This window comes from Crinia signifera, chromosome 8 (assembly GCF_055691185.1).
Source record: "Crinia signifera chromosome 8, ASM5569118v1, whole genome shotgun sequence".
In the NCBI taxonomy this organism is placed as follows: Eukaryota; Metazoa; Chordata; class Amphibia; order Anura; family Myobatrachidae; genus Crinia; species Crinia signifera.
This window is the reverse complement of record NC_139224.1, coordinates 127,897,335-127,920,256: the sequence shown is the minus strand read 5'-3', so window position 1 is coordinate 127,920,256 and position 22,922 is coordinate 127,897,335. Positions and strand designations below refer to the sequence as shown.

The window sequence follows — 22,922 nt, the reverse complement described above, 5'->3', positions numbered from 1 at the left end:
TAGTTTCCCCCTCAGTAGTTCCCCCTTAAGTAGACCCCATTAGCCAGCCCCATTCAGTAGCATAGATACTGTAAGGAAGACCCCGCTGCTGCTTGGGGGAGCGGGGGCTGCGTGGGTGCCGGCATCCGCCCGGCAGCCAGCGAACTGAGTGAGTGTGTGCCACGGCCTACTGCCGCTGCCTGTGCACTCGTTGATCACAGGCGAATCAGCGCGGGTGCGGCCAATACTGTGTCTGTCAGTAAAAAAAAAAACTTGGGGCGGGTGTGTTGTCCAATGGGAGGGAGGGAGTGCGTGAGGGTGGGCTGTGCGTCCAATGGGAGGGCGGGAGAGGGTGGTGCATGGACGAGCTGATCTTGAACCCCCGGCTCTGCCCAACAGGTGAGGAGGGGGAGCTGCTGCTTAGCTGGAGGCATGAGCAGCTCCATCTCCCACTGCTGCTACCCCTGTTGTTCCTTGTCCTCCGGGCCGCCCCCACTCTCCTCACCAACCTCCAGAGTCCAGGAGGCGGCATAAAGGTGAAGGACGAGCACAGACCACCCGCACACTGCACATGAGCCAGGGCTGTGCTGTACAGTACATCGCTGTGCAGCTGATGATGGCCTGTGACTGTACAGCCCAGGCAGTTCATTTTGTAACATGTTCCAGGCGCTGCAGGGCAGGTAGTCAGGCACACTTGTATTGTAAGGAGAAGTTCTGAGAGGGGGTGAGGGAAGGGGCGCCAGAAACTTTTTTTGCAGGGGGGGAGCAAAATTTCTAGTTACGCCACTGGCCCCATTAGTTCCTCCATTAGTTTGTCCCCCATTAGTTTGAATTTGTCCCTGCAGCCCCATAGCTCCCATGATCAGTCCCCTCTCTACAGGCATCACGGACACGTCCATGCTGTCTGAAATTCCCTGGCAGAATGAAGATGGTGCCGATCTCTGAGGATTTTTATAGTGTCTGGGTGAATTGGACAGCGGAAAGAGGATGCTCGGCCTCGTGGCAGGACAGATTAAACCTCTGTCATTTTGCCTATATGTATACAGATTACCATTTTGGAAGTTGGATGTAATTATGTTACAGGTAGTTTATGCATTTAATTTAATTTGTACAGTGTATGTTGCAATAAAATTAATATAGAATCATTTTATTTCAGATTGAAGTGGTGAAAGGACTAGGTGAGGAACTGGAGACGGTGTTACCCTTTTTAGGAGGGACTGTAGATGGAATTACAGAAGACACTATATGTCTAGTGGTAAGTGTTAAATACTACATGAAACTGGAACATTTTTACTTGTAATATTATATATATATATATATATATATATATATATATATATATATATATATAGAGAGAGAGAGAGAGAGAGAGAGAGAGAACAGGAAGCACTCTCCAGACTTTTTGTAAAGATAAAAACCAGCTGTGGATTTTAATGAAGATGCATATAAGCGAATAAATGAATGATACTCAACGTTTAACGTTAAACATTGAGTATCATTCAGTTATTGGCTTATTTGCATCTTCATTAAAATCCACAGCTGTTTTTTTATCTTTACAAAAAGTCTGGAGAGGGCTTCCTGTTCTTCTCTATATATTGTGGACTACATTGTTCAGGAGGACACCCCAGCTGCTGTTTATTTTTGGATGAGAGTGCGATCATTTCTGCAATATATATATATATATATATATATATATATATATATATATACGGGTAGATCCGTCACTCCCAGGGTTAAATTTGCAGCTTGCTCTGGTGCCCTTCCAGCGTATACAGCAATATAGATTGGATTGTAGCAAGGGCGGCACTCTGAGACTTCATAAAGATTTTCAAATGCTTTTATTGCATGTCAACACACCATATATATATATAAAGAAGAAATCGGAGCGCTCCATATCCAAGGTATATATTTATTGATAAGAAGCTTTCCACAACAGATAAAAGCAATGAGTCACGTGCCCATACTGACGGTTAACATTAGCATTTCGTCATCAACGGACTTCGTCAGAGGGCTCTCTGACGAAGACCGTTGGTGAAGAAACGTGTAGGGGTGTGGCCTAGCGTCATCCTGCCTTATGAGTGTAACTGCTCCAACTGCCTGTGATGTCCACAAAGTTCATACTCATAAAGGGAACCCGCCCCCTGTGCTAGCGCTGATCATTGGCTCCCGCTCACCTGCGGCATCCAAAGCTGGCTGTCCTCCCCGCTGGCCTCTGGTGCTTCACTACCGCCCAAGACGTCATCAGCCCGGCCTGGCGTTGCTCACAACACCTGGCTCCTGCCTACCGCGTCATCAGCTTCAGCTCCACACTGCGGCTCACCTGGGGAGCCAAGCCTCGTTTCCGACACCGCGGCCTCACGGTTGCCATGACAGCGTGACACGCTGTGAAGAATACAAACAAATTAAGAGATTTTTAAAATCATGTAAAAGACACTGAACATGTGTCAATATAAAAACTACACATAAGTGGCATATAAAACAAAGTGAGGTGAAAAATATACATGTAAAAATTAAAACATTTAGCTCCGCAGCAATTGTCAAGAAACCGTCCATACTATAAGGGTCTGTTGAGGCATGATTAAATGTATCATCCAATCATAATCAAATATGTATTCCTATTATATCCATCATAAAAATGCCTTACATAACCCATAGGTATGGCTGGCTACCTGAGGAGATATCATAGAACAGCATACCTGTAGATCCATAACTACTGTATATTTAAGAATAATTATTATGTGCTATGCTGCTAGTTCAATAGACCAAAGCAGCTTGGATATGAATCAATAATAGTAGTTACAAAAAATAATATAATCCATGCTGTTCGTTTAATCCCCTTGGGGAAAGCGTATCCAGTTTGTGCATCCACCTAGATTCAGCCTGGAGGAGTTTTCTTTTTCTATTACCTCCCCTGGTTGAAACGGGCACATGATCAATAATCTTTGATCTAGTACTTGCTATGTTTTGATCTTTGTCTACACAATGGCGTGCCACTGGCTGTTCGCTGTGGCCAGTGGAAATTGCCTTTCGGATCGCCATCCGATGGTTGGACATGCGCTCCTTGAATTGACACGTCTTGCCCACGTAGTACAACCCACATGGGAAAGACAGAATGTATACCACGTGCTTTGTGGAGCAAGTAACTGAATGTTTGATTTTAAACTTTTGTCCCGTTTGTGGGTGACTGACTGTCACCAGTGAGCATTGAGCTACACGTGGTGCACCCTGTACATTTAAAGCATCCTTTCAGTCTAGACATAAAATGGTCTGGTTTGCTTTTTTTAGTTAGGTCAGAAATATCCGTTTTTACAAGTAAATCGGCCAAATTCCGACCCCTTTTGTAGGCCGGCATGATTCTGGTATTGTGGAGACCTTTCAAATCTTTATCAGCTGCCACAATCGGCCAGAGGGCATTTACTTGCTTGGTGACATCCCCACTGCCTTCTCCATACTTTGTAACCCAAGGAAACCTGTTACCCAGTGATTTTTCTTTTAGTATGCCTTTGAGAGCTACCTCCCTGGGGGTATTAAGTACCCTCTTTTTGATCTTTAAGAGGTCCTTTCTTTTATAGCCTCTCTGTTCGCATCTTTGCAAGGTCCTCAGCTGCTGTTGTTTCATTGCTCGTGATCCGCCTTACTCTCAACATTTGAGAGTAAGGCAATCCCTGTCTCAAAGGGATATTATGACAGCTCTCATATCTCAGCACAGTATTTCGATCCGTCTCCTTGACATAAATTGAGGTGTCAATTTTGTTATTCTCCAGACAGATTTTAACCTCAAGAAAATTTATCATTTCATAACTTATGCTGTAAGTGAATTTAACTGGGCTGTGACCTGAATTATTGGTCTCAAAAACATCACTCAACTCCTTGGTGCTACCATTCCAAAAAATGAGCAAGTCGTCAATTTAATGTAAATAGAGGAATATTTGCCCCGCATATGATATTGAATAAAACAACACCCTGGACATATGAGGTAATACCTGCTGAGACCTGTAGTGCAGCAAGCAGGAGGAGGAGTTTGCAGTATGTATAACACATGTGTGGAAGAGACCTCTGTTTTTGAGTAGTTTTGTGCTATTCCAAGCAATTATCGGCAGAAATTTGGGCTTATTGAAGTCCTACACAGAGGTTTTATTAAGACTGACGTGGTCAGCAATCTTTTAAATCAACTACTGTTTGAAGAAATCTATTCTTTTGGTACTATTCAGATTGGATCCCTGTTTACCCCTGATGAAGTCCTAATGGACGAAACGCGTAGGGTTTCTTATCAAAAGAAGTTTTGTTCTTTGAAGTCGGATCTATTGATAATCACTCGAATGAAGTGTATCTGAATGTGGGTCAACCCATTGAATCTTATACGATTTCGCTTTTATTGAATTTTGTCTTTGTAAAAAAAAACAGAATAAATACAAATTTTATGTACCACTGTATAATTATTAATGTACAAAAGTGGTGAAATATACAGAGCGCACCTCTATCTTCTCATCTTTCCCATCTGGTACCTATATTAACAGCTAGGTACAGTAGAAGTGCAGCTCACACACCAGCGCAGAAAAATGACCACACTCCCCCCACTTTTATAGTGCCGCCTAAAAGGAATGTATGCATGCCATCCCTGATTTGGGATTGAGCTGAGGCGGGCACCTGGTGCATTATACATCTATTCAAGCAAGGGAGTGCCGGCTATCTTCTTTTATATATATATATATATATATATATATATATATATATATATATATATATATATAATATATATATATATATATCAACCACAATAGTGTCTTAAGCGCCCTATGTGTAATAAGTAATGTCCATTCAACAAATAAAATTATATAAAAATTAGAAAATGATGAAAGATGCTTGTAGCTTCAATTTTTCTGGAATAATCCTGTTTATTTGATCATTATCCAACGCGTTTCGTTCCGGTGAGGAACTTCATCAGGGTTTTTTTTTTGATCTATGAAATAACATAATTTCATATAAACAATTGACATTACATACATTCACATAAAAACATTTTTTATATATATATATATATAAACTTGATTAAAAATGCAATGATAGTAAATAATTCAACAAGATAAAAAAACTAAAATTTGAGTTTTAAATAATCATATAGGGAAATTCCTAGGAGGGAACAAATAATGAAGAATACATTTTTTCAATTCATAAAAATATGGAAATACATGTATACATAATTTGCTTGAGTTTACTGATTATATAATTGATTGAGGAGGATGGTTGAGCTTATGGGATGAATGACTACATGGCAAATAATATTAATGACGATAGTACGAGTATATCAGTTACAACAAATATATATATATAAAAATATAAAAATACAAATTTACACTTATGTGAGAGAAAAAAATCATTGATCTTTTTATAGATGTTTTTCACATACCTTCTGAATGATTTTGCTTATTCTTAAGCTTAAGCAAAATCATTCAGAAGGTATGTGAAAAACATCTATAAAAAGATCAATGATTTTTTTCTCTCACATAAGTGTAAATTTGTATTTTTATATTTTTATATATATATATTTGTTGTAACTGATATACTCGTACTATCGTCATTAATATTATTTGCCATGTAGTCATTCATCCCATAAGCTATTATATCCTCCTCAATCAATTATATAATCAGTAAACTCAAGCATATTATGTATACATGTATTTCCATATTTTTATGAATTGAAAAAATGTATTCTTCATTATTTGTTCCCTCCTAGGAATTTCCCTATATGATTATTTAAAACTCAAATTTTAGTTTTTTATCTTGAATTATTTACTATCATTGCATTTTTAATCAAGTTTATATATATATATATATATATATATATATATATATATATATAAAAAATGTTTTTATGTGAATGTATGTAATGTCAATTGTTTATATGAAATTATGTTATTTCATAGATCAAAAAAAAACCCTGATGAAGTTCCTCACCGGAACGAAACTTGTTGGGTAATGATCAAATAAACAGGATTATTCCAGAAAAATTGAAGCTACAAGCATCTTTCATCATTTTCTAATTTTTATATAATTTTATTTGTTGAATGGACATTACTTATTGCACATAGGGAGCTTAAGACACTATTGTGGTTGGTAGAAATTGTTGGGTTCCTACTGGTAGGGAACCTAAGTGTCTAATAGCGACCACCGATTGTGTGTATATTTAAGCGCAATTTTGGGGATTTTGTTGTGTGTGTATATATATATATATATAAGAAGATAGCCGGCACTCCCTTGCTTGAATAGATGTATAATGCACCAGGTGCCCGCCTCAGCTCAACCCCAAATCAGGGGTGGCATGCATACATTCCTTTTACGCGGCACTCTGACGTCTTTCAACAGAAATTAAGACCACACAGGTTTCATCAAGATCTTTCGAGATTTATTCTCGTCATCAGGATAAAGATTTTTGGTACTCTTTACCTAGCACGGCGCCCATCGCGGGCATCGCGGGTACATTTATGTGTGCCCGCGACGCGACCGACGCGATGCTCACGATTTCCCATTGAAACCCATGTTAAACATGGAAATCGCGTCGGTCGCGTCGCGGCCGGCCATAAATGTGCACACGATGGCCGCGACGCGATGCCCACGATTTGCCATAGGAATTAATGTTAAAACACCCGATGGACACGATTTTAATGTTAAATGGCTCAATGGACCCGATTTTACCATAGGAAACAATGTTAAATGGGCCTTAGAGCCCAAATACTTACCCTGAACTCAGAAATGGCCCCTCCAATTTTTTACGCCACCCCACGATCAACGCGAACCCGAAGCGTGGCGAGCGCAGCGAGCCCGCGAGGGGCGGCGGTACGCGTCCTCCGACCTTTTCATACCCCCACTATCCACGTCGGCGTGGAGTTGAGAATAGAATAGTGTGGCGAGCGTAGCGAGCCACTGAGCCCGAAGCGTGGCGAGCGGACGCGGATACCTTCACAGCTAGACGCGTCCCCTCGCGGGCTTCACAGGTGTCCGTGGCGACGCGGACACCTGTGAAGCCCGCGAGGGGACGCGTTTACCTGTGAAGGTATCCGCGTCCCCTCGCGGGGCTCGCTGCGCTCGCCACGCTTCGGGCTCGGTGGCGCGCTGCGCTCGCCACACTATTCTATTCTCAACTCCACGCCGACGTGGATAGTGGGGGTATGAAAAGGTCGGAGGACGCGTACCGCCGCCCCTCGCGGGCTCGCTGCGCTCGCCACGCTTCGGGTTCACGTTGATCGTGGGGTGGCGTACAAAATTGGGGGGGGCCATTTCTGAGTTCAGGGTAATTATTTGGGCTCTAAGGCCCATTTAACATTGTTTCCTATGGTAAAATCGGGTCCATTGAGCCATTTAACATTAAAATCGTGTCCATCGGGTGTTTTAACATTAATTGCTATGGCAAATCGTGGTCATCGCGTCGCGGCCATCGTGTGCACATTTATAGCCGGCCGCGACGCGACCGACACGATGTCCATGTTTAACATGGGTTTCAATGGGAAATCGTGAGCATCGCGTCGCGTGCGGGCATGTTTAGCCCGCATACGACGCGACCGACACGATTTTTTACCTCACGATGCCCACGATCAAGATCGTGGGCGCCGTGCTAGGTAAAGAGTACCAGATTTTTTTTACAAACATGCAATATATAGCCACATCCCAGTGAACATACTCCTCCCATTCAGGAGGGCGTGAAGGCTTAATTAAGACACCTGTATGAATCAGGTGATACACAGTGTATAACAAGTAGTATAGGGGCATACAATTGCCAAGATACATACAAATAAATATGTCCAAAAATTACACACATCTAAGCAAAACACATCTAAACAAAACACATCTAATGGAAAAAAAACACCAAAAAGACATTTGTTTCTATACATATAAAATGACTGCATCATATTTTCATTCAATGCCAGATACTCGGCTAATTCATAAAATGGTCCTCCAGTGACCCCTGCTGGGCAGAAGAGGATATTCCAGTTATCTAAAAAAATAGATTAAATGTTTCAACAACGTCAGGATACAATACAGTATAACCAACATTAAAGAAAAGCATTAAGCCCAAGGCCATCATTCAAACCCATTGGTGATAGGGTTTTCAAAGAGAAAATCCACTTGGATTTTAGTTGAAGAAGTTTCTTTCCTCGATCCCCCCCTCTAATACTGGAGGGAACTTGATCAATAATTCTGTATCTGAAAGAGCTCAAGGAATGTCTGGCCTCCATGAAATGCTGGGCCACCGGCTGCTCACTGTGGCCCTTTTCTATGGCTAATTTAATCGCACTCCGGTGTGCTGCCATGCGTTCCTTGAAGCTTCTCTCAGTTTTCCCCACATAACATTTACTGCAAGGGCATGTAATTAAATATACAACATATGTAGAACTACAGGTTAAATAGTGTCTAAAGGGGATGGATTTGCTAGACATCGGATGTTTGAAGGAACTTCCACTTATCATATAGCTGCAGGTCACACAGTTGGGGCATTTAAAACACCCCGTTCTCAGTGGGGCTATAACACCCCTTGTTTTTGTTTTATCAGCTTTGACCAAAAGGTCTCTAAGGTTGTGCCCCCTCGAAAAACACTGCATCACCCTTATATCTTTCAAAGAGTCTAGATCTGGGTCATCTCTCACCATAGGCCAATTCATTTTTAGAGATTTACATATACATCACTTTTAGGATTAAAGTGATTAACCCAGGGAATATAGTTGCTGTTATTTCTCTTTCTACGGGACACCAGCAGTTTTTCTTTTGGGACATCTAAAGCTTTTTGTTGCTGAATGACAAGGTCCTTTTGGGGATAACCCCTTTCCTCAAATTTTTTAGTGAGAACCGCAAACTGCTTTGTTACTTCTTCATCCTCACTCACAATCCTAGGTACCCTCAAATATTGAGAGTATAGCAGACCTGCCTTCATTCTGGCAGGATGATAACTTTGGTGATGAAGAAGACCCTGCTTGCAATTGTATTCTTACATACAAAAAATTGATTTCTTTAGAATCAATAATGTATGTAAATTTACTGGGATGAGACATATCATTTTGTTTATTAAAGATATCACTAAGCTCTTTGTCTGTGCCTGACCATATAATGATCAGTCATCTATACTGTGTATCTATAACAAAGATGTATTTTACTAAAGATGTCTACATCAGAAAAAAATATTAGTTTTTCTACATGGAACATATACCCGTTAGCGAACGAGGGTGTCACGGAAGATCCCATGGCACACCCTGTTCGCTGTAGGTAAAAATGTCCATCAAAATAGAAATAGTTACATTGGAGTGTAAGACGTAACAACTGCATAAAAAAGTTCACCTCTGGTCCTGAGTACCAGGGGTTATCACTAATCAGCTACTGCACCGCCAGCAATTCTTCCTCGTGAGGGATGCTCGTGTACAGGCTTTTTACATCAGCTCTGCACAACCAGCAATTATTCGGTAACCCTTTCAGGTCACGCAATGCTCTAAGTAAAGTGTTTGTGTCTTTCAAAAAGGTTACTTCATGCTGAACCACAGGTTGTAAATAGCTATCTAAATAAATAGTGATGGGCTGGTATAGAGAACCCCGGGCAGAGATGATTGGTCTCTCTCTAGAGATTAATGCACTTTCGGTAACGTGTACAGCAGTGGAACTACTGCACACTGTACCGTCAGTGCATTTCTAGTTCCTGCTGTGATGATACCATTAACAACAGCCTCTGCTAATATTATTAGCTCACGTTTAAACTTTAAGGTAGGGTTGGCAGATAACAAAGAATATGTGTTCAAATCAGACAATTGATCATAGATTTCAGCCTTGTAATAATCTTTATCAAGAATGACAATTGAGCCCCCTTTGTCCGAGGGGAGTATCACTATTTCATCACATTTTTTTAGCTCCGCCAAATCCCTACGTTCAGACGTCTAGAAAATGTTTTTATGGAACAGTTCTGGGAAATGGGATCGAACTTGGATCTGGGCGCAATGTTCTTTAATTTAGGTGGAATAGGAATCATAGTATCATGTGTGGTAGATACCTTATCATTAAAGTGTTCCTTTAATCGGAGAGTTCTATTCAGTTTATAATTCTCAATCTCCCACTGGAATGGATCAAAGGTCCCGGACGGCACAAAAGATAAACCTTTATTCAAAGTAATTAGCTCACCCGCTAACAAGGATCTGGACAGGTTGAACACTAAGTTCTCGGAGGGCATCGGCTTCCCCTTCCCCCTCTGGTTCTGGCGGCCGCGCCTGATGCAGGTTTTGTTCTTTGTTCCGATGTAATTGCTCGGGTGTCGACTCCTAAAGGGATACGTGTGCCTGTGGATGGTCTCAGAGGACCAATGAGTTTTTTCCGGGGCCCGGCTTCCCTGGTATTTATTTATATATTTATATGTTTATACATTTATATATTCATATATTTATATGGTTTCCATATTGCCCAAAGAATATGTAGGTTGTAGTTGATCCCTATTTAAACATTTATGTACATCCGCAGCCCACCATGATCCATCACACACTGCCAGATATTCCGGTCACTGTGCGTTCCACGCTGCGCTCCAATAGACGACAGCACGAAAGCACCCACTTCCGGGTTCTTATGCGTGTCAAGTGCGGCTCACAGCGACCGGATCCCCAATGCGCCGACTTCCTGATTACACAGGAAGTCTTGTGCCAGCGTGAAAGGCGGCAGGAAACGGCACGCCCCACATGGTCCTCCAATTAGCTTCTCACAGGGTATAAAAGCTGGGCCCAATAGCATAAACAAATAACGGATGATCATAGGCGCTGTATCCCCACTTTAAAGGTGTGATGAATCCCTGGAGTGGGTTCTTTCACCACTCCACATGGATTCCAATATTGTGTATCTTCCGTCTAGACATCCCTAATAAGACACTGTTAACTGACCTTTAACAAATGCCCTATGTGCACGTAGCGGTTTCTTTAAATCTTCTTTAATTCAACATACACTTGCAATAGATAGCTTCCAAGGTCCCACAGCAGGTGGCCGTTGGGTTTACACTCACCAGAAATCTGGGCCCTATGTTCCTTGAAAGGTATCTTTCTTCGGGTTACACCAAAGCCTTTAATTCAGGAAGTAGTTGACTCCAAAGTTCCATAAAAAAGCTTATTTTTCAACAGAACGCAGTCCAATTTCCATAAAAAAAACAGAATAAAAGACTTCAAAACATGAAGACACCTGGTTACAGCAGACATCTTTTTTGTGTGATACCTTCCTATCCGGATAGGGAAGAATACCCCATGTGCTAAAGATGTTAGACAGCGAAAAAATATTCCACACGATCCCAGGTGTTGCCTCCTTTCACCAACGTGTTTCGGGCTATAGCGAGCCCTTTTTCAAGGTCCTTGAAAGTGTCCCGCTAAAATCGATCAAACAGTTTTTCTATACCACTGTTATGATCCGCCTCCAGCGGATCGGTGTAATGTGCAGATTCACATATTCTGTGTGTAGTTTTTCTGTTTTCCCTGGATTCTGCTCCCTGGGTTTATTCCAGTGTGTGTGTGTGTGTGTGTGTTTACTCGCTGGTGGCCTCCAGTGGTCAGCCTGGGCCATTGCAGCTTACTTTCAGTGGTGTGTTATCAGGACTCAGGTGTGTCTTAATTAGGCTTCTAGCCTGCAGTGCTCACCTGTAGGCAATGTGTAATCAGCACCACATTGTGCTCTCTATATAAACCCTCTGGTTATTCAGTCCCATGCCGGTTATAGTTCTTTCCTGTGTGTCCAGAGTGTTCTCGGTTACTTGGCATTACCCCACCTGTCCAGTCTGTTGGTTCCCGTGTCCTGAGGCTTGTCCTGCCTGTCAAGCTCAGTTTGCCTGTCCAGTGGGTTCACCTCAGCATTCAGCGATCCAGCCCTAATCCGGTCTCATCCTCCGCTCAGTAGCATTCCTGTTTTCCAGCAGATTCCTATCTCTCAGATAAGTTGGGGATTTTCTCCCATCTCTTCCTCACTTATGACGCTTGCTGTTTACCATCTCAGCTGTGTATAGGTACATAGGTCACTGGAATTGTCTACTGTTGCCATTTCATTGTTATATACCACCTATAGAGCATTGTTGCCATTTTATTGATATTTACCACCACAGAGCATTGTTGCCATTTATTGTTTATATATTGTGTATTGTTACACCCGTTTAGTTTTATTACATCAATTGTTACTCCTGCATTGCCCTCAGTCGTGTCTGCCCCTGGAGCCACATCAGGCTCTTTAGTCTTTGGGGGGATCAGTGGCCCACAGGTCACCTTAGTTAGTCTGTCCTTGTTCCTGGTCCGTCTCCACGGGTGCGTTGTCCCAACACAAGACCTGCCTGTTACGGAGTCTGGGCGGACCTAATTCGCCCTTACAGCCGGGACGGGTACAGGCGAAGCCTAGCCCTGCACGCACCCTTGGACACTAGGCCAGGGCAACAGAGTTAGGGAGTGTGGCCACTGATCCTCCCCTAACAACTACATAGTGTTGAAATATTGTCTGTAAGAGAAAATAGCAGGTTGGATGAATAAATTGATATAGAGCGACATTGGAATTAACTAACAACACTGCTATATAAAATATAAAGGGCTCCTTAATTGATAAAGGAGCGCTATCAAGGATACAGCGGGTCTGTTGTGGTTTTTTGTTTTTTTTTTCCCTTCTTTCTGTCCCCTTTTCCCTGCTCTTTCTTACTCTCCTCTCAGGACATTGTCAAATAAAGCAGGGAAGTTATGGGTAAAACTACAAATGCTGCGGCTGCGGCTGTGGCTGCGGCTGCAACAGCTGCAAAACTAGAGAAATACACACGTACTACCCATGCTTCTAAATCAACCGCTCAAAGTGTACCAAGTTCACAATCTTCACATCATGATCCAGAAACATCTATCAATGAACCAACGCAGTCAACTCAACAAATATTACAAGCGATATCTTCATCAGATCAGTCTCTGAAAAAATTGGCCAAGTACAAATAGATGTCTCCCCTCTAAGACAAGATGTGCAAAAAATCTGCAATGCGTGGTTGAAACAGAGCATCGACTATCACAACTAGAGGACAACACCTCTCCACTAATTAAGAAGATAGAAGACCTATCCCCTAAAGCAGAGGCGTCACTAGGGTTGGTGTCACTCGGTGTAGAAACTCATGGTGTCACCGCCCCCTGTGACTACAGGGCCGGGAACAGATATCTTGGGGCCCGATACCCTGATATCTCTGGGGCCCCCTCCATTTTCCATGACCCCACCCCCCCACCCCATTTTAAAATCAGAGGATGGCTTTAACAAAAAAAAATTGTGTGTATATATATATATATAATTTTAATGCTTTAAAAGTGGGGGGGGGGGGGCGTAGGGAGTTGAGGGGGCTCCAGTGATATCAGTGTAAATACTACTCCATACTAAATGTAAACAGCAACTTTTACATGCCCAAGGAAGCAACACGGGGCTCTGCAGCTGCTAGGAAATAACAAAAAAGACCTATTGGGACTTCTATTCCCACAGGTATGCAAAAAGGAGGTGCTCACATTTTGATGGTCTGGTTGTGCAATGCTCCCAGGGGAAGTGTCCTGCTGCCGTCCGCTCCACAGCCCATTCCTTGCTTTAGCTTCTCTTATGACACCAAGGGGCAGTGGGCAGACATGGTGACATGTATGATCAGGCTGCTATCATAGCCCTGCAGCAGCCCTATAGACACACTGCAGCAGCCCTAGGTCCCGACTCCTGGTTATTTTAAAACTTGCGCTGCTGCAGCTGCCTGCCGGGTCCGCAAGCCAATCGGAGCTCGCTTGCAGTCCGACAGCCAATCAGGAGTAATGTCTCCTGATTGGCTGCCGGACCGCGAACGAGGTCCGATTGGCTTGCGGACCCGACAGGCTGCTGCAGGAGCGCAAGTTTTAAAATAGCCGGGAGTCGGGACCTAGGCTAGGGCTGCTGCAGTGTCCTCCAACAATACAGCCGGGCAGCTCTCTGCTCTCTGCCCGTGTGTAAATTGTTTCCGGCGGCGGACGGGAGCTAAAGTTAAAAAAAAAAAAGTGTCAGAAATGGCTGCAGAGACCGTGGCAGGAGCGCCGGGCAGTAGTGCGTCATTAAGCCTGTGTTTCATTTCTCCCGCCGGGGGAGTCACTAGAGCGTGACATCAAGCCCCGGCAGCGGCAATAAAGAGGGGAAGGGTCAGCAAAGGGCTGTACCTGTAGTACAGCCACCGGGCAGACAGGTAATTGCTGGGGGAAGGGGGGTTGGTGGGCGTCAGGCAGGCGGCGCAGTGTGAACCGGGGATGCAGGGTGATTGTGGCTTTTTTGGTGTCGCCCCACTGAAGGGTGACACCCGGTGCGGGCCGCACCCGCCTAGTGACGCCACTGCCCTAAAGTGTCAACCATGCAAACCAAGCTCTCAATATGGAAGGGAGACTTTGCCAGAACAATATACACATAGTAGGTCTCCCAGAACGCGTCAAAGGAATACATTCAGAATAGTTTGTGGAAGAGTGGCTGACTAAATTATGTACCAGAGAGGCTTTTTCACAGCAATTTGCGATAGAAAGGGCACACAGAATACCATTGAAACCTCCACATTCTGTAGCCCCTGCCCGAACGCTGATAGCTCGACTATTACATTTCAAAGACAGAGACGTCTAGCGCGTACTAAGGGACTAATACACTATGACAGCCATGTAATATCACTATACTCTGACTTTGCAATTGAAGTACAATTATAGCTTTATGCAGGTTAAACAGCAACTGAGCAACCATAATATATGGAAAGACATTTGAAAGCTTCAAAATGATAGATAATACCTGATGTGGAGGGAGGGGGGGGGGGGGGGGGGTAGGGGTAGAGGGGAATCAGACAGTAGTTTTTTTTGTTTGTTTTGTTTTTCTTTTTCTTCTCTCTCTCTTTTTCTTTTTTTCTATCCATCAGGGAAACACAAAATAGAAATACGGGGGTTTCCAAAATGTTGAATATAGCTAGGGGAATGGAGTGTGTGTTTTCTATGCCCCATTAGAATTGAAAATTGAATATATAGGTTTATGTGTTCATATTGTTTTGTTTTGAGTGAGGGATAAAACTAAGGTGGGATCCAGGTATGCCCCATGTCTTAGAGCAGGCATTCCCAACCAAGGTCCTCAAGGCACACCAACAGTGCAGGTTTTGTAGATATCCAGGCTTGAGCACAGGTGACTTAATTAGTACCTGAGTGATTCTGATTAAACCACCTGTGCTGAAGCCTGGATATCACTAAAACCTGCACTGTTGGTGTGCCTTGAGGACCGTGATTGGGAAAGCCTGTCTTAGAGGTTATACAGGGTGGGGGAGGAGGCGGGGGAGTGAAGTAATGTTATGTACTGAGCGTCCAAAACGGGGCGTGGCTTATGCAAATGAGCCGCGTCCCCGTTTTCGGCCGGGAATAGACACCTCCAGCCGTGGGTGGGACAGCGGGACAGGACCCGATAATCGGGACTGTCCTGCTGAAATCGTGAGTGTTGGGAGGTATGGTGTTATGTATGTGTAAATGTAAAGGCAGGGCTATTTTTGTGCAGGCTCCAGCAGGAACTGTGGCCATTATTCTAGTTCACTGTTTCTGACAAAATATTCCTCAGATGGACAAAACCATGTGCACTGCAGGTGAGGCAGGTGTTACTTGTGCAGAGATAATTAGATTTGGGTGGGGTTTTACACCTGGCACACCTGCAGTGCACATGGTTTTGTCCATCTATTGCTGTGTACACACGGGGGAGATAGGTGCTATAATCGCTGGGAATATGGTCGCAGGCAACCATATTGCCAGTGATTGGGAGTTTGCCCCGGAGATAAATCTCCGGGTGCGCGCTCCCGTTTTCTGCCCCATTGTAATCGCTGGTCGCAGGAGCTTGCTCCTGCGACCAGCTAATTACCTCTGCGGCACCCCCAGCAGAGGTTCGTTTTCAACAGCGACCATCTCTGGTCGCTTGTTGAAAAAGAGACACTGAGCAATATATTGCTCTGCAATATATTGCAAGCAATATATTGCTAGCAATATATCTCCCCCGTGTGTACGCACCTTAAGAAATATTTTGTCAGAAAGAGTGAACTAGAATAAGGGCCACAGTTCCTGCTGGAGCCTGCACAAAAATAGCCCTGTGTAAAGGTATATATTGTTTTTGTATGAGGTCATCAAGAAATAATGCTAAATATAGGAGATTAAGGTTGCAGGAAGAGGTAACTTTAAAAAACTTAAAACCATATGTCTAAAAGGATAAATGGAATACATGCCATGAGCTGGAATGTGAGAGGGCTAAATAACAAGATAAAAAGATCCCTTGTTATGTCCCAGGTAAAGAAATATGGAGCAGACATAATGGGGGAAATTTACTAAGAATACGAATACGATATCAGGAAATCAGGAAACCAACCAAATAGGGGTTCCCCGATTTTTTTACAACCAGCTCCAGGGCCGGGGCTGGTTTCCAAAATATGGGGCACAAAATGAATAGAGGTCCCCCGTATTTTAGGAACCAGCCCCAGGCCCAACCAGCCAGCAGGGTAATGCTACAGCCGAGGGACACTGCGGCCAAAGCATTAACCCTACTGACCAGTCAGCCTGGCCAGGGGTACTGGGGGAGTGGGGATCGGACACCGGACCCTCGGACCAGGACACCGGACCTGGAGCCCCAGGACCAGGACAACGGACCCCCAGACCAGGACCGAGGGCTACCTACAGGCTCATGATAGGTAAGTATCAGTATGTATGGGCTATGTATGTAATAAAGTTTTATTTTTCTTATGTGTCACTGTGATTTTATTTAACTATTGGTTTTGCTGTGGAACTAAAAGTCACAGCAAGCCCATTAATGGGCCGCATGCTGGGACTTGTGGTTCTCCAAGTCCCAGTATGCGTTCCAGGCTTGCTGGAACTCATAGTTCCACAGCAATACCCAATGGTTTATTCTATTTTCTTTACACTTAATCAGCCCGGTGACCACAGCCCAGGGTCACCAGGGACAGCACCAGGCTGAAGCCTGGTCAGGTAAGTCCTGGAGGGGGGGGGGGCCTTTATTGGGGGACCCTCACTCCCCCAGGACCCCTGGCCAGGCTGACTGGTCAGTAGGGTTAATGCTTTGGCCGCTGGATCTTATATAATAAGTGTCCCCTGGCTGTGGCATTACCCTGCTGGCTGGTTGGGCCTGGGGCTGGTTCTTAAAATATGTGGGACCCCTATTCATTTTGTCCCCCGTATTTTGGGAACCAGCCCCAGCCCTGGAGCCTGGGGCTGGTTGTAAAAAATCGGGAAACCCCTATTTGGTTGGCTTCCTGATTTTTTTTATTACAAGCCCCGGCTCTTTCAGCTTGGTGCTGGTTACGGCCGTGGGGGGGGGACCCCACTCCGTTTTTTTTATTTATTTATTTTTCTTTTTTTTTTTTACACTGAAGCCTGCACGGATCTGACTGATCCGTGCAGGCTTCTGCCAAAACCGACAGGAAAATAAAGTGTATTTTCCTGGCGTATTTGGCCGACAATTCGCAGCCATTTTACACTAATTAGCAGCCATATTTTCAATACGGCCGCTTAATAAATTAGGAATCACCATTCTTTTGAATGGTGATTCCAGTCGTATTCTATTGATGGTGTATTCATTCGTATTTGTAAATACAAATACGAATGTCCCATCAATACGAATACGAAAAATCGTATTTTGGGCATAGTAAATGCCAAAAATACGAATACGCCCCCAAAAATTGTATTTTATCTTAGTAAATTTCCCCCAATATGTCTGTCAGAGACCCATCTGAATGGAGAAAGAAGTAAGACGTTAAAAAAACCCTGGGTTGGGCATATATACCATTCAACATTCACACAACATGCCAGATGGGTGACGGTTATAATTAAAAAATCAGTGAAATTTCAACAAGAAGCAAATAAAATAGATTTTTTTTTTTTAAAGACAGTTGTTATTATAAACCAATATACATAATGACAATATATATCCCCCCTCCATATAGCAGCGATGTCCTTCAACCTGCTATATGTATGGGAGATTTTAACAATGTGATGAACAAGGAACTAGATAGGTGGAAGGAGGGAAGTAGACAGATTGATGTGATGGAAAAAAATAAATCTACTATATTTTCTGAGATAATCGATGAAATGGGCTTAATAGATATATGGAGCATAAGGAATCCAGATATTTCACAATTTTCATGTTACTCAAATACATAAAAAACCTTATCAAGAATAGATATGATCTTAATCTCCTCAATACCGGCCCCGGCAATAAATGAAATTGAATATCTTTCAAGGGGTAAATCCGGTTAATCCTGAGTATAGACTTAAATCAAGAGCATGGAGAGGTCACATGGAAACTAAACCCATTCTGGTTAGCAATAATAGGAACAGGTGAAGAATTGTCACACGAATGGAAAGATTATACAGTAGATTAAATAGCATTTCATATGAGTATTTATCATTGAAACATGATGCTCTTTAAGCAATAATAAGAGGCACATGTATAAAGTAAATTTCAGAAATTAGGAGAATGGAGGAAGACCCGACTGATAAATGCCAGCAGATAGAGGCAGAATACGTTGCATCTAGATCACAGATTCTCAAAGTCGGTCCTCAGGACCCCACACAGTGCATATTTTGCAGGTCTCCTCACAGAATCAAGTGAAATAATTAGCCCCACCTGTGGATCTTTTAAAATGTCGGTCAGTAATGAGTGCACCTGTCGGGTGACCTGGAAAACATGAACTGTGTGGGGTCCTGAGGACTTAGTTTGAGAAACACTGATCTACAGTAGATCATTAATGGATAGAAAGAGGATGCTAGATGCACAAGGGGAGTGGACAGAGTATCTTTATAATAAGTCTCGAAGACGAATGCAGTTCTCTAAACATAAACAATACTATCAAGCAGATATGGGGGGAAGACTTTATTGCCAAAGATGAGTACAGCAATAATCTTATATAGAGTATCTTAAACCCCCATGGTAAATTATTCCATTCAGGAAAGGAAATAACAGATGTGTTTTTGAATTACTATTCTGGTCTGTATGATTCTGGAGAGACAGGTACTAATGAGGAGATATATGACTATCTTAGTCAGATATCTATGCCAACTTTTTCAGTAGAAGAAGCACAAAAGATGGAATCCCCATTTTCAATGGAGGAAGTAAGAGAGGCTGTATTTTCTCTATCTTCAAAGGCACCTAAGAGGGATGGAATTCCAAATGAAGTATATAAGAAGTTTGGGACTTCTTTATCCTATATCTAACATAATTTTTTAATCTACTGTTGGAATGGGGCACCCTTCCTCCTACTTTGGCAGAAGCCTTGATCATTATCATATATAAAAAGGGTAAGGATCCTCTTTCTCCAGAGTCATACAGACCGATCTCTCTGTTAAACACAGACATCAAAATACTGGATAGGATAATAGCTACAATACCAAACTCAGTAATAACATTAATCCATACAGACCAATCCGAATTTATGCAGGAAAGGTCTACAAATTAATTTCTACGATGCTTGTTTTATTACTTGCAGAGAGACCAGAATACAGGTGCAGAGGCCTTGGTCATGTCCTTGGATGCGGCCAAAGCCTTTGACACGGGAGAATGGAGATACCTATGGGCTGTTCTGGATAAATTTGCATTTGGACCTCGCTTTACTAGGTGGATCCAGTTGTTATACTCTTCTCCAGAAGCAAGAGTTATGATAAATGGATATGTGTCCAACAAAATTAAATTGAGCAGGGGAACTCGACAGGTGTGACCGCTCTCCCCTGCCCTCTTCTCAATAGCTATATCCATGCAGACTATGAGATAGAGGGAATTAAAATAGGGGAGATAGAGGAAGTGATAGCGTTATACGCTGATGACATGTTGCTCTTGGAAGATGCAGGGAACTCCTTGAAGGCAATGCTGAATATAATAAATAGATTTGGCACATTCTCGGGATTGAAGATAAACTGGGATAAATCCAGCATACTTCCAGTCTCGGGAATTATACCTGAAGAAAAACAAGCTGAGTGCCCCCTTAAATGGACTCTTCAATTTAAATATTTGGGTAACACCTAATGCCAAAGATTATATAGCATTGAAAGTAGACCCAATTACTGAAAAGTTCAAAGAAAGAATACATGCATGGAAAAAACTTCCATGGAAAGGAGTAATATCTTTAAAATGATAATACAACCCAAGTATTTATATATTTGGCAAAACTCCCCGATATATATTCCCCAAAAAATATTTACATTTATAGAAAGAATTACATCATCTTTTATATGGAAAGATAGGCGGGCAGTGTGTCAATCAAAACTTTATATAAATCAAAAGAGATGGGAGGATTGGCCCTCCCAAATTTAAGAAATTATTTTATTGCATCTCAATTAACACATATACGTGGATGGCTGTCCAATGATATAGATGCAACGTTAAAAGCTTTCTTGAGGGAACAGGTGAATACTAACTACTCTCCAACCTCCTTTCTTTTATCCGGAATAGCTGTAAATGGTATAGCCCCCATATTGCGACAGGCTATTATGATATGGAGATATGTACACACACTAGAGAACTGGGAAGGCCTGGAAAACGAGTTCCCCTTATGGCTTAATAAAAAATATCTAGAATTAAAAAAGATATCAAGGGATAATGTATGGTCCCAAAAAGGTGTTATGGTATTTGGACAGCTATATAGCAATGGTCAATTTAAAATGTTTGGACAACTGCAAATAGAACTTAATATATCCAATACATTTTTATTCAGATACTTGCAACTGAGACATGCAATTCAAGCCCAGTTTACGATCGAAATCTCATCTTCACCTATCAAACTTTTTGTAACAGAAACTTGGAAATAGTGGGCAGATCTCACAAATATATACGAACATAAATATGAATCAGAATCCTAAAATCTTAGATAATTGAAATTTAAAATGGGAGACAGACTTAGGAAAAATCACAATAGAAAATTGGAAAAGTATGATGGGATCTATTAGATACGCCACATCTTGCGCTAGATACCGGCAAGTATACTTTTATATATTACACAGGGTATATCGTACCCCGGTAATGTTGCATAGGGCAGGTCTAAGAAAAGACAGGCAATGTCCAAGGTGTGGAGAGAGCCAGGCAGGATTCTGGCATCTATTATGGGAGTGCCCAAAGGTTTACATATTCTGGAAAATAGTATGGAGAGATGTTCAATCTACTGATCCCTCCATTGCACAAATCGGTCCTAGAATATATATATATATATATATATATATATATATATATATATATATATATATATATATATATATATGGATTAGAACAAGGGAAAGATAGCTCAGGACTACTTAACCAATATGTTATGTGATTATCCACACTGGCTAAATTAATAGTTGCTAGATGCTGGTTTTCGACCAACCAACCAGAAATTAGTAAATGGAGAGCACTGGTAAATGAAGTAGCTAGACATGAAAAGTATATGTTCCATTCTAGAGGAGCACCAACGAAATTCCACAACAAGTGGAATAGGTGGTGCAACTCTAGCCTGGCAAATGGAGGAATATGACACACTCAGTGAATGAAAATATTTAATAAAAGTCAACTGTACCACTTATGTTAAAAGAAATGCACATGATCGTAATAATATTTTTAATTTTTTTAATTTTTTACCTCTAGTCTCTTGCATAGGCACTTATCACACTGATTAAAAGATATAGTTAAAGAAAAAATAATTGAATAAATACATAATAGCATACAAAATAAAGTTCATGGATTGCTATGGGAAAAAAAGTACACAAAATGTTTATAAAATGTTTATTAAAAATGCACTTAAAGTAATTGTAGACTGAGGTGTTGATATACCCGTAAGTACGCGATTCATTAAAATGAGCTAATAAACCTGAGTGCTAACCCTGTTAAAATATATTTATCCCAAGACTCACAAACAGCACATTGCATATGTCTCAATTAAAATGTCAAACTTGCATAATATATCGAACACAAACAGGAAGAAACAGATCTGAGGTACGATAGCCACAAGGAAACTAAATGACCTCTGAATATAAGCGTGAGAATAGATGGAAAGAGGAATCTGTAACCAAAAACAAAAACCATCGGAAATATATTTGACATTAGGATTGATGACATGTTTTACTTGTTAAATGTATATTGTATGTGTATTTGTGTATTACGTTGTCAATGTATTTGTCTCTGAATGAATATGAAACTAGAATAAAGATTAATGAATAAAAAAAATATAAAGGAAAGTACATAAAAAATTGGAATGTAGACTCTCTATATAGCCTGAAAAGATGCAAAAACAGCCATACAATTGTGCACTTTTTAGTAAATTGCTTATAATATTATTCTATTTATTTCATTTAAGGCGCTATATTTTGCTGGCAGAGATTCAGGTTAAGGTAAGTAATTTACTAGATAGTAATATATTTAATGAGATAGATATACAGTACTGTATGAACATATTCCATTACTGCTGTAGTAATCACACATCTGGGAACAGGTTATTATGAAGAGCACTATCGTGGTCATACAGATTCTGTTCTTTCCTCACTGCAATGTAACCAGAATACATCAGCAGGGCAGCTGGGCAACACTCTGATGTCCTGACAGTACTGGCCCACAGTTATAGCGGTTAGCATACAGCTTACAGCTATCTGATCTCCCAGAAAGGAGAATAGACAGTGGTGTAACTATAAATTTTGCTCCCCCCAGCCAAAATATTTTCTGGGGCACCATTGCCACCAGGGCCATCTTAACACCATTATGGGCCCCCGGGCAAAGCAGCACAGTGGGCCTCTACTTGGGCCCCTCCAGGAGCACACAAATTTAAAAACAGAAAGCACAGAAAGAGTGGGAGAGAGAGGGGAGATCAGGTACACAGAGAAAGGGGGTGAGGCAGAGGAAGAGAAGGGTGAGAGAGGTGGGGTCAGGCTCAGAGAGAGAAGGGGGGTGAAAACAGGGGGGTCAGGCACAGAGAG

The 22,922-nt window shown here is 42.0% G+C and overlaps 1 long non-coding RNA gene across 1 annotated transcript in view; it reads left to right on the top strand.

Annotated features, from left to right (window-relative positions):
• The window catches only part of LOC146027092 (uncharacterized), an 88,227-nt gene that overhangs the window by 51,388 nt on the left and 13,917 nt on the right, over window positions 1-22,922 (top strand). The window contains exons 6-7 of the long non-coding RNA XR_014454662.1: window positions 1,136-1,234; window positions 22,310-22,343. This is a non-coding gene — a long non-coding RNA (uncharacterized LOC146027092). The remainder of the gene's footprint in view (window positions 1-1,135; window positions 1,235-22,309; window positions 22,344-22,922) is intronic.